Source organism: Epinephelus lanceolatus, chromosome 6, assembly GCF_041903045.1.
Source record: "Epinephelus lanceolatus isolate andai-2023 chromosome 6, ASM4190304v1, whole genome shotgun sequence".
Lineage (NCBI taxonomy): Eukaryota > Metazoa > Chordata > Actinopteri > Perciformes > Serranidae > Epinephelus > Epinephelus lanceolatus.
In genome coordinates, this window is record NC_135739.1 from 27718962 (window position 1) to 27734975 (window position 16014).

The following is a 16014-nucleotide window of genomic DNA, read 5'->3' on the forward strand; positions in this document are numbered from 1 at the left end:
CTAACTGCCTGCTGGTTCAAGAGTTATATGCTGACTTTTTGGATGGATGTGTGTGTGTGTGTGTGTGTGTGTGTGTGTGTACTCGTCTGTGAATGTTGAAGCTGGCAGCTCTTTGATCTCTGCAGGGAGGCTGAGGTGTTCAGGAGGAACTGCAGCCTCATCAGCAGCATCAGTTCTCCGTCACAGTGCCCCAGTTCAACATCCCTGCAGTAGACAGTTAGTGCCAACACAAAACAAACAGAATAAAGCTTATGCCCTATAACCCTAGTTCTATGAGCGCAGGTAGAGAGCCCTCTGATAGGCTCTATAGGTCCATCAATTGATTACTGCACTGAAAATCTGCATGTGCTAGTTTGGCTAATCAGGACAGACCCACTGATTCCTCCCTGTACCAGCTGTCAAACCCTCACCTTGCATCAGAAAGCCAGGTATTTAACAAGCAGCAGAGTGACCAGGTCAGCAGACCCTCTCTGTGCTCATATAACTGAGGTTCTTTTGCCAACAGGCTCTATTAGCTTGGGAACCAGAGGAATCTGCCAGATCTAAGGTTATAATACTTTTGTATTTTCAAGTACTTTTTAGTTTAGTTAAGTTTGGTTTCGACTTTTACATTTAATTGCAGTTTAATCCTTGTAAGCTTTCAAAGTGTGTTTGCTAGTTTTAGCTTTATTTCAATTCATAAAGGTTTAGTTTTAGTTTTTATCAATTTAATATTAGCTGTATAAACTTCTACTGATATTATTCATAGCTCTATAATTATTGTTAGTGTAGTTACTTTCATTACTGTTGTTGCTGCGCATCTCTCTTTCTTTTTCTATGTATCATTTTGTACTGTACATTATGTTTATCTGTTCTGTATACATGACATCTACTGCAGGTCTGTCCATCCTGGAAGAGGGATCCCTCCTCAGTTCTTCTTCCTGAGGTTCCTACCATTTTTCCCCATTAAAGAGTTGTTTTTTGGCGAGTTCTTCCATATCCGCTTTGAGGGTCCAAGGACAGAGGGATGTCCTATGTTGTAAAGCCCTCTGAGGCAAACTGTGATTTGTGATTTGGATTTTATAGACAAATTTAATTGAATTAAATTGAATTGGATGTTTGTGCCAAATCTGAGGAAAGTCCCTCAAGGCAGTTTTATGATGTAGTGTTCAAAAGAACAGGGCGGACAGACTGACAACTCAAAAACATAATTCCTCCAGCCAGGGCTATTACCAGCAGGGAGGCACAGAAACTAAAACTGAAATAAATCAACATTCATTTAGGGGTTTTTTTTTTAACCAGGCAACACAGTTTCAGTTTAGTTTTAGTTCTTCTTAAAGGATATCATTTTAGTTTACGATAACTTTCATTGTCTATTTTCACTTAAGTTTCAGTTTTAGTTTGCGATACTGCGGTGTGGCGCTTTATAAGTTGCTTTTTCACAGTGGTAAAAAAATCCATACAGTCACAGCCCTATCTTTAACCTGAATTATCTTCCCACCGCTGCCACAGGTGAATCAATGGACAGACAGTCGAGGGGATCCAGAAAGCTGTTAGCGATGCATTTGTTCCATTTACAGACAGGGGTAAGGGAAGGACAGAGGATCTGTGGCTGCGATAAGACCACAGTAAGGGAGGCAGCATCATATCTGAAGGAAACACAAGGCTATTCTTGACTGCAGGTAATCCTCTTAGTTTTCATGTTGCTGAAAAAGTGAATGGTGGTTTGGGGTGTGATGATTTATACACACGGTAACAGGAAGGATTGTTGGATCCTTCCTGATTGGAAAAACCACTACATGCAAATTTCAGTAAGCTGCTCCACAGGAGTGAGGAGACAATCCTATAGAGCCTGTTAGATGGTAAAACCTGTGTAAACCAGAGCTATATGCACATATTCATGAGGGCATGCACTATAGTCAGCATACATGCACAAAAATGTACTCTGATAAATGCATACAGGCACAAATGTCAGAGCAACAAAGTGCATTCAAACACATACATAATGAACTCTCACTGGCCCACATACATACACTCCATCTCTCATACAAATAAGCAGGAATGTCACACATCAGCACAGACTCTCGGTATTTTGCAGATGACATAATAAATATGGAAGGATTAAAAAAAGGCATTAGCACAGGCAGGGGGATTCCATCAACACTGTCCACCATCAGTCTGAATCCAACACACTGTGTGCGTGTATTTGTCGGTGTGTTTATTCTGCAGTACTGTGTGTACCTGTCACATTTATTCCCTGGTGCCTTTTAAACTTACTGACTGAAGGCGGAAAACAGGACAAAAAAGGAGATGGAAATCAAGGAGAGAAGGACTGGGATAAGCAAAGAGCAAGGAGGGGAGGGAGAGATCAGGACAGATAACAGAGACAAGATTGAGACACAAGCTGAGAAAGAGAGAGACAAAGAGAGGAGAGAGAGATGTGTACAAAGAGGGGAATGAGAGGCTTCCTCTAATTGTAGCCTGGGGGCTTGTTGGGCAGACAGTCCATTACTCAGACCTCACCAACAGGTAACCTACTTAACACGCAGCTAAAAATAAAAAAAATTGCTGATGTGTCCAAACCTGCACTCCACCTCCACATCCCTCTACATTCAACAGCAATTCATTTAACCACTCTGGCCTAACTGGTGAAAGCTGCTGCAGGTTCACGGAGTCACAGAGTGCGTAAGAACTGACGAGAGAAACGCTACAGCCATACAGGAGCAACGCTCAAACCAGGTTCATTTATAAATCATTCTCTGCTTACATGCATGATTTGAAAAGCGTGTTGTGTTTTGTACAGAAGCAAAACACAGTTCAGTCAAAAAAGTACATTAAATTATACTATTTTTAAGTATCTTATTCAACTCTGCAGCGTCTTTGTCCTTGAGATCACTTATTTTGTCCAACTGACAATGTCTTTTAAATCAAATTCATTAAAAAAAAGAAGACATTTTTGTTTCCCCCTTTAAGTCATCAGAAGGTGCAACAAATAGCTTTGCATTAAATCTCTGAAATCTGAAAAGTTCAAATTTATTTGTACTATATAGCCCAATTGAATACAAATCAAAGTACTTCTCAGACAAAAAAGGCTAACAGCAACATAAGTAGTGTTGAAACATTTAAATCATTAGTATTATTTATCAAAAATTCTTAATAATTACTGGTTAAAGCTTCTTAAATGTGAGGATTTCCTCCTTTTTGTGTTTCTTAAATTGTAAATTAAACATCTTTGGGGTGGTGGGATAAAATAAATTTGGTGAGGTTACCTTGGGCTCTGGGACATTCTATTTTCACACTTTTTTGACATTTTAGATTGTGACTAATAACTATTAGATAATTGAAATAGATAAATAGAAAAGAATAAAAAGAAAACAATTGAATGACAATAACAGAATAAAAAAAATGATCTTTTTTATTATTATTTTTTTCATTATTTTTATTCTCTTATTATTTTCTTATTTGATTTATTTTTATTCTATTCTATTTTATTATTATATTATTATTTATTTTGTTGTTGTTTTTTAGGACTAGCGCGTGTCATCTATGTTCACTAAATTTCAATGTACTGTACTTATAAGATGAAGAAATAAATCGACAAGATGAGAAGTATTAAAATAGCAGACAAACACAATAATAAGATAGATAAGTTATTTTATCAGGATACTAAACTGAATGCTGGATATAAATGAAGCTAGAGTAGTTTGCAGATCAGCAGGTAAATATTTGTGCTCTAAACTAGTTTTTTGGTTGCAGTTACCCACCGGCTGAAACTAAACTGCTTCTGCAGCAGAGGAAAGCAGTAACAGGGCAGATGCTTGATGGGGGATATTTTAAATGTTAATCACTGCCTTGGGAAGCGTGCTTTACTTTATATTAAGCTTGAAGGCAATACGAACAAACACCTGTCATTTTATGGTAGAAACAACTCATTCAGAAGCTAGTTCAGCTGAGTTGACACCGGAGTTGTTCCTTGTCAAGTGTTCTCTTGCAGCTGACAGGTTAAATCCTCTGTCCACGTATTGTTTACCTTGCTGGCTATTAGGATCTGTTAGCTTCCCTCTTGTCTCTAAAGGGAAGAAAGACGAAACCAGGGGACCGTTGGGGCTGTTGGTCACTCATTTGAGACTAGCTGACATTGGTGACCAGTGACCCTGGTGAAGTCTGGTCATGCTGCCCTGCTCCAAGTGTCCACGGTATCAGATAGACAGGTCAAGTTTTTCCACTGACAGAATATCGTGCTGTACCTACACTGGACCCACTGCTACAGTATTCTGTGGTACAGTATCAGGACTCAGTCAGCCTGTTGCTAAAGATGGGGAAAGACAGCAGACATTTGCTCCTTTACCAACCTCACATCACTTGTTGTTAGTGGTCCATAAATAAAAATGGAAGGGATAATATCAGACAGTAAAACAGAAGTGTTACATTTTACACTTAAGTACACCTGTAGTGTCCTAATGCAATCCAACTGCAATCCATAAAGCCTTCTTTTATAATGCCTACAATATTCAGTTTTTGTACTCACTGTCACAGGGCTGTTATTAATGCATGTATTCAGGCAAGGGTCATTTTTAAACATGAGACATTTTAAGCACAAAGTGGAGTCACGTCAGAAAAATTATGCCAACACTTATGTGTGCTTCACCACACTGCAACATTTTACTTTAGAAGCATGAGTCAGTCTGTCCATCAACAGCACTGAATGCTGTCAAAGTGTCCTTGAGAAAGATAATGAACCACCTACCTGCTCTCACATTATGAGTCTCTCTGAATAAAAGTGGTAGTTAAATGCTCAAAATGTAAAAATGCAAATGTACAATCTAAGAAGCAGCTCCGTCTTTCTCCTTTTTTTGAGAGAGAGCAGTGAGCTCTCAAGTTACCCTTCTCTTCTGACAGTGTTATGTAACTCCCGGGTGTGGAAGGGGCCCACGGGTACTGGCTGGTGAGCCCCTCGACAGAGAGGCATCCACGCTTTGCTAAACCGATGAGGCGGCAGCGAAATATGCCGGGTTCAGACAGCTGAACACTCAGAGCCCACTAAGTCCTGAAGTGACAGCCCAGCCAATCAGAGAGGATGCTGCTGGCGTTAAACCGCTGGAGGCAACCATGAAGACAGATTGCTGGGTACAAAGTCAAACTGTGTGTACAGAATAATTACAGAGGGAGCACAGCAAGAGACGAAACCTAAATGTTTTACTTAGCAACTTCAGCAACTGCCATTTGTGAGGAAACAGTGATGACTGGATAAGATAACCCAGCCTATCGCTGGAGAGATGTGTGTGTTTTGTCACAAACAAAAGGGTTGTCTAAATTTAATGGTGTGATTGTTCACACGACAGACTGCTAAGGTTCGCTCTACTATATTAAGATATTTAAAGATTTTCACAGCACTTTTGTACATACTGTAAGATTCTGCCATACTGTTAATACTGTGGTAGTGAGCATATTAACATCTCTAACTTGTTGGCTAGCTTGCTGCCCAAGTGATGCAACAGAGGCAACAGGAACAAATGCAGCAACATCAACTATAAAACCTCATCTGACAGCCTACTCAAGACACACAGCATCGGCACAGCTGTATGCGACCACACAGCACAATATAAAGACTAAACTCAAGGGTAGGGGTATAAGGCTACACAAGATTCTCAGTTCAGTTGGTACCTTGGTTTAGAGGTAAGTGTTCGGTGCGAGTTGAGTACAGCGGGGGAAAAAAAAACAAATGCCTAAGGATCCATTTCTTTTTATTTATTTTGAATAGACAGCTGTGCAAGTGTCAAAAACAGACACAATCCTCTCGGGACTGAGGTAGCATTTTGCCACCTGGTTATTGGGTAAACTATTCTCACTGAAAACATCAGAAACATTTCGAGTACTTCTGCATTACACTGTACGAACACTGAACAAACACTTTGCCAAAAAGCAACAGGTCACAACAAGCTATAAAACTGACAGGCATCTGTTATGCTATAAAACTATAAACATAACAAACTGAATAGAATAATAACAAATAAAACCTGTACGTTAGGAGGAGTGTTTCAATTAGTTCTGCCTTAGCTATTTTCAGATGTTCAAAGCACCCAGCTACTTACCCTACCAGTGATCAGCACATTTGGGTGATGCCTTTGAGTGTGTGTAAGCATGTCTGATGTGTTTCTGTTCACATCTTCTTCAAGAGTGCAGCAACACTGACACACTATCCTCACCTAATACAAATCTCTCTCCCTCCACTGTTGTTGTAACTGATGGAGAACCTGCAGGCGGGTCTTCCAGTTCCAGTGATTCATTTGCACTCACCATATCGCCAATCCACTTGTTTTGCTAACCTCAGCATATGTTGCTAATGGCGTATGGCTGTAAGTTTTTGGGCAGAAGTCACACTGGTAAAGTTTGGTTCCACACTATGAGTATCAATTTACATATCATGTGTCCCCAAGTGGCGGCATGCACTTAACTGTGACCCAAGTACACTGATGGTTCAGTATGATTCCATGGACCTCTACAGCCCAACTGAAGGGCAGGACACCCTCTCTGACCCCCGACGGATGCATATTGAATTACATTAGTTCGACTTCGTTAGAGGATTTTCATATTGTCTTTCCCTACTGTTTTATTCTTTTAAGTATTTAAAAAGCCTCAACATATGCTGTTTGACAGGAAGAACGCTACACTTTGTTGAAATGGATAAGAATTTAAAAGCAAGGTTAGGTGAATGTAGGAATACGTACAGTCACAAATGCATAGGACTGCATCATCGAAATGGCATTCCAGCATGTTTACTGTGTTAATATGAATACTATATTTAGTCGAGTACATCCCTGGACAACCACAAACAAATACCACTAAATCCAACAATGGGAGGCTGCAGCACTCTGCTGGTGCTCAAAGTGTAAGAGTCGAAGGAGGAAGGATGAGATGGTCACAACAACATTAAACCAGCACAAGTTTCTGGACTACAGCCACTGAGAGACAATATTTTGTGCAGAAATTCATATTTTTAGATTTTCATCCTGTTCACATTCAATTATTTTGTGTTTCATTCTTGAATGGTACTATCACCAGGGTATTAAAAAAAGTCTTTAAATAGTAATCAGCATCATGTCACTGAAACTCTCCATTAACACAAAAAGTAATCAAATCCTCTTAGGTAGGTTAACAGCTCCCTGAGGCAGGTTACACATCAGGTTTTACAGTAAAACACAGTCCTGAAGCTGACGAGAGAAATCATTACATTACTGTTTATGTGTTACTCATCTAGTGTCAAACCTGATTATTGATCCTATTCTCAGTCTGAAGGCTCGTCCCCACCCCCTTCTCATTCTGGCAGAATGGTGGATCAATTGCATAAATTCAATGCACTTCGACACAATTCTTTCTGATGGGAATGAGAAAACAAAAAGCAAGTGCTGTGCCATCTGAGCCTGGCTTCAGCATGAGCCGAGATTGGTGCATTATGGGCCATGCTAGATAACAGAGGCTGTGATAAACCAGCAGGATGGCATGTTAAAGAGCACGTCTGTTGCAGAGCTGCACCCCGGAGCTCCTCCAGGCGAGAGTGCACATAAACTCAGAGTCTCAAAACTGGTTGGAAAAATATGTCGGCTTCAGTGTAGAGCAGCAGTCATTTGTTTTGCTATAGACATGAGACACATTCAAATGAACGACATATCATGGTAGATGGAGGAGAATCTCTATAGTAGGGAATGTAAAGTACAAATTTGAAGGGATGGAGAAATGACTTCAAATGGTAGACAGAGGAGGCAGGGTGACACAAAAGGAGAGCAAGAGGAGAGTGGTTGGTGAGTGACTGACAGCCAGAATATTAGCTAGCCTCTTCATCTTTTGGATGGATGGCAGCTCCTTCAATGGAAGGCCAGAACTGAAAGTGACAAACAGGCTGCATTTGGATCACAAAAACCTCACTTATATCCCCCCCAAAAACAGGAAAGAAGGAAGGAAAGATGGAGGGTTTTTTAACGAAATTGTTGACTACACGCACTCTCTGTACTTGCCTTTCAGTCACAATAGTGATTATTTTATCTTATCCAATTATTACATGTTTCATGTTTGCTGGCAACATGTTCTATACAACTAAATATACACACCACACACAAACAACAGATGATTAAATGCTCAAATGTGCTTGATAAAACATGATAAATACAAATGAAAGACTTTCAAATAAAATGTTATCACATTCCCACCCTGCCTGTGTATAGTTTTGTATCCTGCTCATGTAACTAATATCGTGCTCCTCTGAATCTATCACGTTATTTATTCGTTGATTAAGACAAAAGAGGCATCCTGCTCAGGTGGAATATTTACAACAGAACCAGCTAGCAAGAAGCCACTCAGGATGCCTGAACCAGCAAGCCTCTGAGCAAGGCATTTCAGCATCATGTGCTACTGTGAAGCTGCTTAGTTGCAGTAAAGACTGGTTAGTCTATGAGGTTTTCCTTTGTTGATCACTAGCAGTGTGGATTTGAAGATGGGTGCTGTTAAAGGAAAAATGTGTGCTCAGCAAACCTTTCCTCTTGGAGGTAAATAAAATGCTTTCCAGGCAATTTAAAGGTCTGCCATTAATTTCCACTGAGGCACCTACTGGCCTCCTAAAAAATGATGATTCAAGGGAAAAACCCCTGGGCTGAATGAGGTATTAAACTACAGTATATCTTACTTGTCGGAGGATCAACTCAATTGGTCAATTAACCTCTAAGAAAATATGAAACACACAGGCGAATTCACAAAAGCCTGGACATTTAAGACAAAAAGAAACTGTGTAATTCTCAAAGCATAAGGGTGAAATGCGCCCCTAACTGTGCTGCCAAGCAAATAGTGTTTCAGTGCTCCTGTGCTATTTGCACATATTTAGATTAGATAATATGCATACATTTAGCATTAAATTGGCCTGTTTCTATGCAAATGAGCATCATTACAAGAACAGTCCATATCACAAAGATTAGCACAAATAGCCACATGTGGATTCAGTAAAATTATTAGCATCTTCAGCGAGTTGGTGCTAATCATACCATCTTTTACAGTCTGAAAGTGTTAGTTTGAAAACAGCAACAACATGAATAGGGTTTCTCTCCATCACATTTTAATTCCTTGCCCAAGGTGGAGTTGAAGTTTCGAAGAATTCAGAATTTCAGTTTTCTGCTGTGTATTTGGTGCAAAGGCAACTCTTAAACTTTGCCACATGAATGATTGCAAACAGATGCAAAAAAGGCAAACTGCACTCAGCTGCGAAACTTACTGGATGTGTTTGCACTGTAATATCATTAGCGCAATATCTTTTGTGAATGGGAATTCACGAATGGCCACGAATGGCTGTAATAAACTCCCAAAATGCCAGATTACTTAAGATATTGTGCATCTACAGTATATACTGAATAATACCTGGGTTATTTTGTGCTGTAGCTTCCAAAGAAAAGTGCTAATTCTAGGAACATCGAGCAAAAAACACAGACTGCATTATGACTTCAAAGTCTCGCCTTAAGTCATAACACATTCAGACAGCTGGATGTAAAAATGACACCACCCCTTTCTGCTGACACACCTGGCTGCCACAAACACTCCTCATTTCTCTTCATTTCAGTTGGACACACTGAGATAATCTATTGGTGTGATATTCAGAGGACGGCAGCCCGGTAATTAAAAACCAGCTCCCCCTGAGGCCTTTGTCCTTGGTTGCTGGCGAGGAAGTTTCTAGAGGCTTCCCTGGAGGGTTGAGGGTAAGGGGGGGGGGCAACAGCTGGCCCGCCTGGCAGATTGCAAATTCATCTGTCTCTGTATCGCTGCCGTGGCATTTTAATGGTCCGGCTGGTTCTGCATTTCAATAAGCCAAGTTGGGAGTGCAGATGCAGTGCAGAGAGAAAGCAAAAAAGCAAAATTTCTCATTTTGCTTGCAGTGAAATTGGTGACAAGCAAGCGGGATGGAGAAAACACCTGACACACCAAAGAGCTGACAGGTAACAGAGCCGTTACTGGGATAAGCTGTTTTGTTTAACATCTTCCTTTACTTCTTTTTAGAAATTAATCAAAATGATCAGTTGGTCACCAGAAAATTAATTAACATTACTGACAACCCGTTAAAGTCATTTATCAAAGAAGAATACCAAACATTTGCTCATTAAAGCATTAAAGCTGAAAGGCTGTGATTAGTTGGCTCGTCAGCTAGATGTGCAAACACTCAAAAACACAATGCAAAAAAGATTACTTACTCAACACTAACCGTTTTACTAGAAGGGTCCACTCTGAACTCAAATGTGTTCGAACAAAAGGCATTCATCACCCTTCCAAAAACATGTAAGTCATTTTGTGTTGTTATTTTTTTCTATATGAAATATGAAATATGAGGATTTGCTGTTCGACCTGATTGGAAAATTGAACATCTTTGTTTTAGACAGCTGCTCAGACCAAAAGTAACCTGCAGACATTTATTTGGATTCCGGAAAATTGTGATGGGCATTTTCCAATTAATCAAAAAAGGAGCAGATTTATCAAATAATGATTAAAGGATGATACGTCATTAGTTGCAGCCCTAAAATTCTCATCCTGCTTGACACTTTCTAAGGTAAAGCGAATGAGAAATCTATGGAGTGTCAAACAAAGTAACCAAGGGAGTAAAGAAATAAGGTGGTAGGCAGGACATCTTGTATTAATGAAACACAGACATGGTGAAACATAAGTGTAAATAAAACGCAAACCCGTCTGTATTTCGTGGATGTGTATTAGCACTTTGATGTAGTCCAAGTGTAGCACTCTGATATTTTGGATGCCTTTGCAAGATGATAGGAAAAATGCTCACACTGAACTGAACTATGCAGAAAACAAACAAACAAAAAAATGCAGAAAAAAACATGCTGTACTGTTCCAGTTTGCATTTGGTAGGGAACAATTTGGGGCTGGAGCACGATGAGATGTCCTCTTCTCTCTCACTCACACACACATACACACACACACACACCAAACACACACAGCATCACTGAGAGAGGTCAGTGGATAAAGTGCATCCCCCCAGATATCTGACATTTTCTGTGTGTTGTGTTTTTTTACTGGAGGATATGAGTTGAGTCTCTGTTATGTGGGGACAGAAGACCCCAAGGGATGATAGAGGTGGAGGGAGAGGAGGGTCAGACACTCAGCGGGTCGGCCCATGAGGGTGGACTTGTGAATGTATATATAAAGTTACAGTATGTGAATTGTTTTATGTGTAGGCGGGTCTTTGTGTCTTTCAATCCACTTGTTATTCCTGTAAAATAAACAACCTGTACAGTACAGAGATGAAGACACGACACGACACACACACACACACACACACACACACACACACACACCAATACATATAGCTTTAGACTTCCTTTCCTGCCTGCATTTTCCTTCCCCTGCGTCTTCAAAATAAAAGCACACATGAATGAATAATGAAGAGGTTGCTATTTTGGAGCAAATGTTAACATCCATTTTAATTGCGCCCTATTTATAAACTTCAAATGAACTCTCTGAAACCTTGTTGCTTCTTCAGACTCAGCTCTGGGTTTCCATAGCGACACAGTGCCTCTTAAGTCCTGATGTTCAGTTGGGAAGAACCAGAGAGACAATGGAGACACTCAACTGTAACTAGGAATGGCTTGCTGGATGGCTGGCAGTCTCATCCACCATTACACACACTGAGTGACAGGGAAAGTACAGCTAACCAGACATCAAGTATTAAGTATGTATGCAGTGAATGCATCTTAGTTTTTTTTATATGCAACCAAAGGTTAAACATACAATTTCTATTTTAGCATAGACACAGTATAGATAGGACTGCCTTTGTGAAAATGATCCCAAAATATTCATTTCATATTCAATCATTAAGACCTACAACTAATACGACCAGAAAATTTAAAAAAACAAATGAAAGATGAAAGTAGTTTAAAAAGTGAACAGCACGTGCCAGTTCTCTCACACCAGACAAATTCACTCGGCAGGGTAGTTGGGTTTCTACTAAGTATGTTACAGTACATGCTTTAATGGTCAAAAAACATTACATTTCATTTTCCTCATACGGTCTGTGCTGGAACATCTGTATTAACCCTCTGAAACTCCTTTAAGACCCCCTCCTGAAAGAGCCCAGTCTGCTCTGATACTTCAGCATTTTGGGGTCTTTCGTATGTTGGCATCTCTGCACTGAAATCTTCACAGTGAAAAATCACCAATTAAAGCTTCTAACTACAATCGGACATGTTCCAGCATGATTGTGATCCGAAATCGGCAATGAAGGTTACATGATTTCCTGATGTTAGCATGTAGCTACATGTAGCAGTGTATGCTACATCATAAAAACACTTGCAGTAATACGCCTGGAGCAGATGATAATATAAAGAAATCTGTTATGATCTGATATCAGCTTCAACACACATTTCGGCATTATTTCAAACTTAGGCCGCAATTAATAACATCTGACGACATCCAACATTGTAACATTATGTATATGACAGATAACAAAAGCATATGTTCCCTTTAAGCTTTGTAGTGGTTGTCGCCAACTTACAAGAGTGGTTTACACAGAAATATTGAGGCTAAAAACCCGCACTGCAACCTTAAATCTCAAACAGTAACTTCATTATAAAACAGTTTTCACAGGCATAAGGAAGTAAAATGAATAGCAGGAAATCCTGTTAAGCTGACAGGCTACTATTTGGTTATGAATGGCAAAAACTCTTCTCAAAAAATAACAAGCTTTGTTATCCACTTGTTTTTTTGTCCTTGTTTAAGCTTTGAACCAAGCTGCAAATATGACCAGTATTGATTATTCCGTTGACATACAGACTGCTGGAGGAAATAACTAGCTTTTGCCCCCAGAAGGTTATTTAGGTTAGATATGATTTTAGTAATAATGTATATTTTTTTTCTTTCTCACTGACTGATGATTGGTGATTTTGTCCACTAGCGGACTAACAGAATCAGAGAGACTCGAATGACACACTGGTCACACAGCAAACTGCTACTTTTTTATTTAATATATTTTGTTATTTTCATTTAGACACTCCCCTCCTACCACCCTGGCAACAGTAGCACGGCTAAATGCCACAGAGGAAGAACCAGCCATATCAGCGATGGCCGGAGGCGAGCTGCTGGACCATCACTACTAAATAACTGCCTAACACAGACAGGCCTGGTGTGCTACTATGGGAAACACTGCCTCAGGATAGAGAGAGGGAAAGGAAGAGTAAAAGAGGGGAGGTAGAAGGAAGGAGGAAATATGCTAAGGAGCCAAAGGGGTAATTTGACTGTCTTATGGAATTTAATTCAGCTAAAATGCCCTGGGAGAGAATTAGAGAAGCTGGCTGTACATCTGCTGGCAGAGCTTCAGTACCTGAGGTCTGCAGGGAGGTTAACAGTAAAAAACAGATTTGTCCTCCAGTGTCCATCAAGGTGCTTGTCTTTGTCCTCTGTATATGACTGGCTAGAGCAGGAATATTGGTGCGAATTATGCTAAATCAAATTTGACAGGATGAATAGAGAAGAAATGAAAAACAATCTTTAGATGTTCCTTAAGTACAGCAGTAAGGAAAGTGAATTGAAGCCGTTCCAAAGCCAATACTTTAATGAGCTCCATTGTGTCACAATAAAATCCTTTTTTTCGAACAGAGGAAAGAATGTCTGCAGTTCAAAGTGCCAGCTGTAGCGCGCTCAGTTGTCAGACAATGTTGACCATGGAAGAGAAGAGAGCCTAGAATCCATCACTGAGACAGACTGAAAAAGACCAGAAATATAGGGATTCTTTCTCACACTTAAAAGCATACAATTTGGCACCATCACTTTTATAAATATTGAGTAATAATGCAGGTGATAAATGTCCAGCGTTTACATCATTTACATTTTTTCATTGACAGATTTTTCATTTAAAAAAAGTCTACCTCACATAAAAAATTGTGAATAAAAGTTTTATTCAATTTAGTTGTGTTAAGTTTAGTTTTATTTTTTCAAGTATACAATAATTTCAAAATTATTTAAATTAAAATGGTAGTCATAATGACCTAATTCCTGTACATTTGCCAGTGTTAAAACATTCAGTGCTTCTGACCATGAGGCATGGAGAGTTTTAAAAGGTGAAGGAAAGAGGTGGTGCTGTGGATCACTGCTGGCAGTTTATCAATCAGGTTTAATGATCTACACAATGGTTCAACTGAATCAATAACTAGCTGCTCAATTCAGACTATCTATCTATATTGCTGTTTTGTCCGTCTCTCATCTAATGTTTCATTTCTGCTTTTTCTTACCTGTAAAACATGAAAGAGTCTTCTAGCTCCCTTTGATTATAAGAGATTAGAACTGAGTTTAAGGTTAAAAAGCTGTTTTTTCGCTTTGTTGCATTAATCTCTCAGATCTAGGTCCCTAAAATCACCCTCAGAAAAACAGCGCTCAGTCACAGAATGATGTGAAAACAACTTTAACCCACTAATTCTGGCATTTTTCAACATAGTATATTTCCCGTAAACTGTGACTCTACAAAGTGGCAAATTGTAGATCCCAGTTATCTCTGAAAGCCATAATGGTGATTCTGGGGAACCTGGACTCCAAGACAGAAGTTCAAAATGAGTCATATAAAAATCATGTTTATTTGGAAGGCTCATTTAGCTTGTCCTTAAAGATGTCATTTTGTGCAAGTCCTCATTTACAGAAATCTCTACAATGGAGTCAGCCAGTGCAAAGTTAGCATGACCTTTATAGTGTCAATGGCCACATTTATAGCCAACGCGCAAGCCTAAAAGGTACACTTTTTCTTGAAGGGGGGCAAATACAATGTGTATATGTCTTATTAAGCCAAAATATTCCTTGTTAACACCATAGAAAATTCTTCCTGACCAGGCAAGTTGAACCATCACCTGCCAAATCAGCAATTTAGCCAATATGGTCCCATCACAGGGCAAATAACAACCCTGACCTAAATTGATTTCCATAGTTGCCGCTAGCCATAGAGATGCTGTGGTGCTCAAGGACAAGGTGGGATTTCACAGAGTGGTTTCTTAGTCGCAGAGTCAGCATTACTCAAGACAAAAAGAGCGAGCGATGATGCAACAGAGACTAAAAGGACAATAAGCGAAAAACTGCAGAATCAGGTTTTTCAATCTGAAAGTGGAATGCTGAATGTTACTCACAACCAGTGAGACCAGTGAGCACATTCGGGAGAGTCGAAGCACTTAGAAAAGATGTAAGAGAAAGCTCTCAGTCAGTCATGCCTGCAGATGGAAAGAAAGTCTACCTATGGCAATCATCAGGTCCAAAGGTGAAATGAAAGGGCTGAAAAGCAGCTGATGAGGACTTCCTGTAGTTTAGGCATTTTCCAATGTTCTTATCCCCAGTGCCCTGCATTGAATGGGCAGGTAAGTGTTCCCTTTATTGCTCTGAGTTCAAGTCCACAATGGGGATTGAACCGGCAGCCGTTTTGTCACTTGGAACCTCTTAGCAACAATGAGGATTAGAGAGATAATAACATTTAGAAAATAAAGGATACCATGTGGTTAAAATGTCAAGTCCCTACTGTACGCTCTACTGAGAGGCTTTCACAGTATTCTCATTAAACTGCAGGTACTTTCTGAAGCATAACTGTGTGCTTCCATGATCAATGACCACATTTACTAAGCTTTATAGCTAACTCACAATACACTACACATATTCAGCTTACAAACAAGTGATAGTGGAGAAAAGCTAAGCACGTTTTGCTTTGATTTTCTACTAATGTTGATTGCCACAACCTGAATTTTGTTGCCAATTGTGAATAAGTGAAGTGTGTGAAATAGCATAATTAAGACTGCAATCTTTCCAGATAAGCTTTGATTCACCTAATAAGCATAAATCAAAACCGAAATCCATACAAAGTTTGAAATCTTTGATTACTAATTAAACTTTTTGGACACATTTCCACAAAACACTGTAAAAACTATGTTTGAAATGTTGTGGGATTTTTGTATTTGGTTTGTAAAACTGAACTTTTGGCACATGCAAACTACAGCAAAGATGGCATCAAACACCGAGCAGTTGGACAAT

At 39.5% G+C, this 16014-nt stretch overlaps 1 protein-coding gene across 4 annotated transcripts in view; it reads right to left on the minus strand.

The window, feature by feature from the left end:
- Positions 1-16014, minus strand: part of rabgap1l (RAB GTPase activating protein 1-like) — a 138346-nt gene that overhangs the window by 58772 nt on the left and 63560 nt on the right. The window lies entirely within an intron of this gene.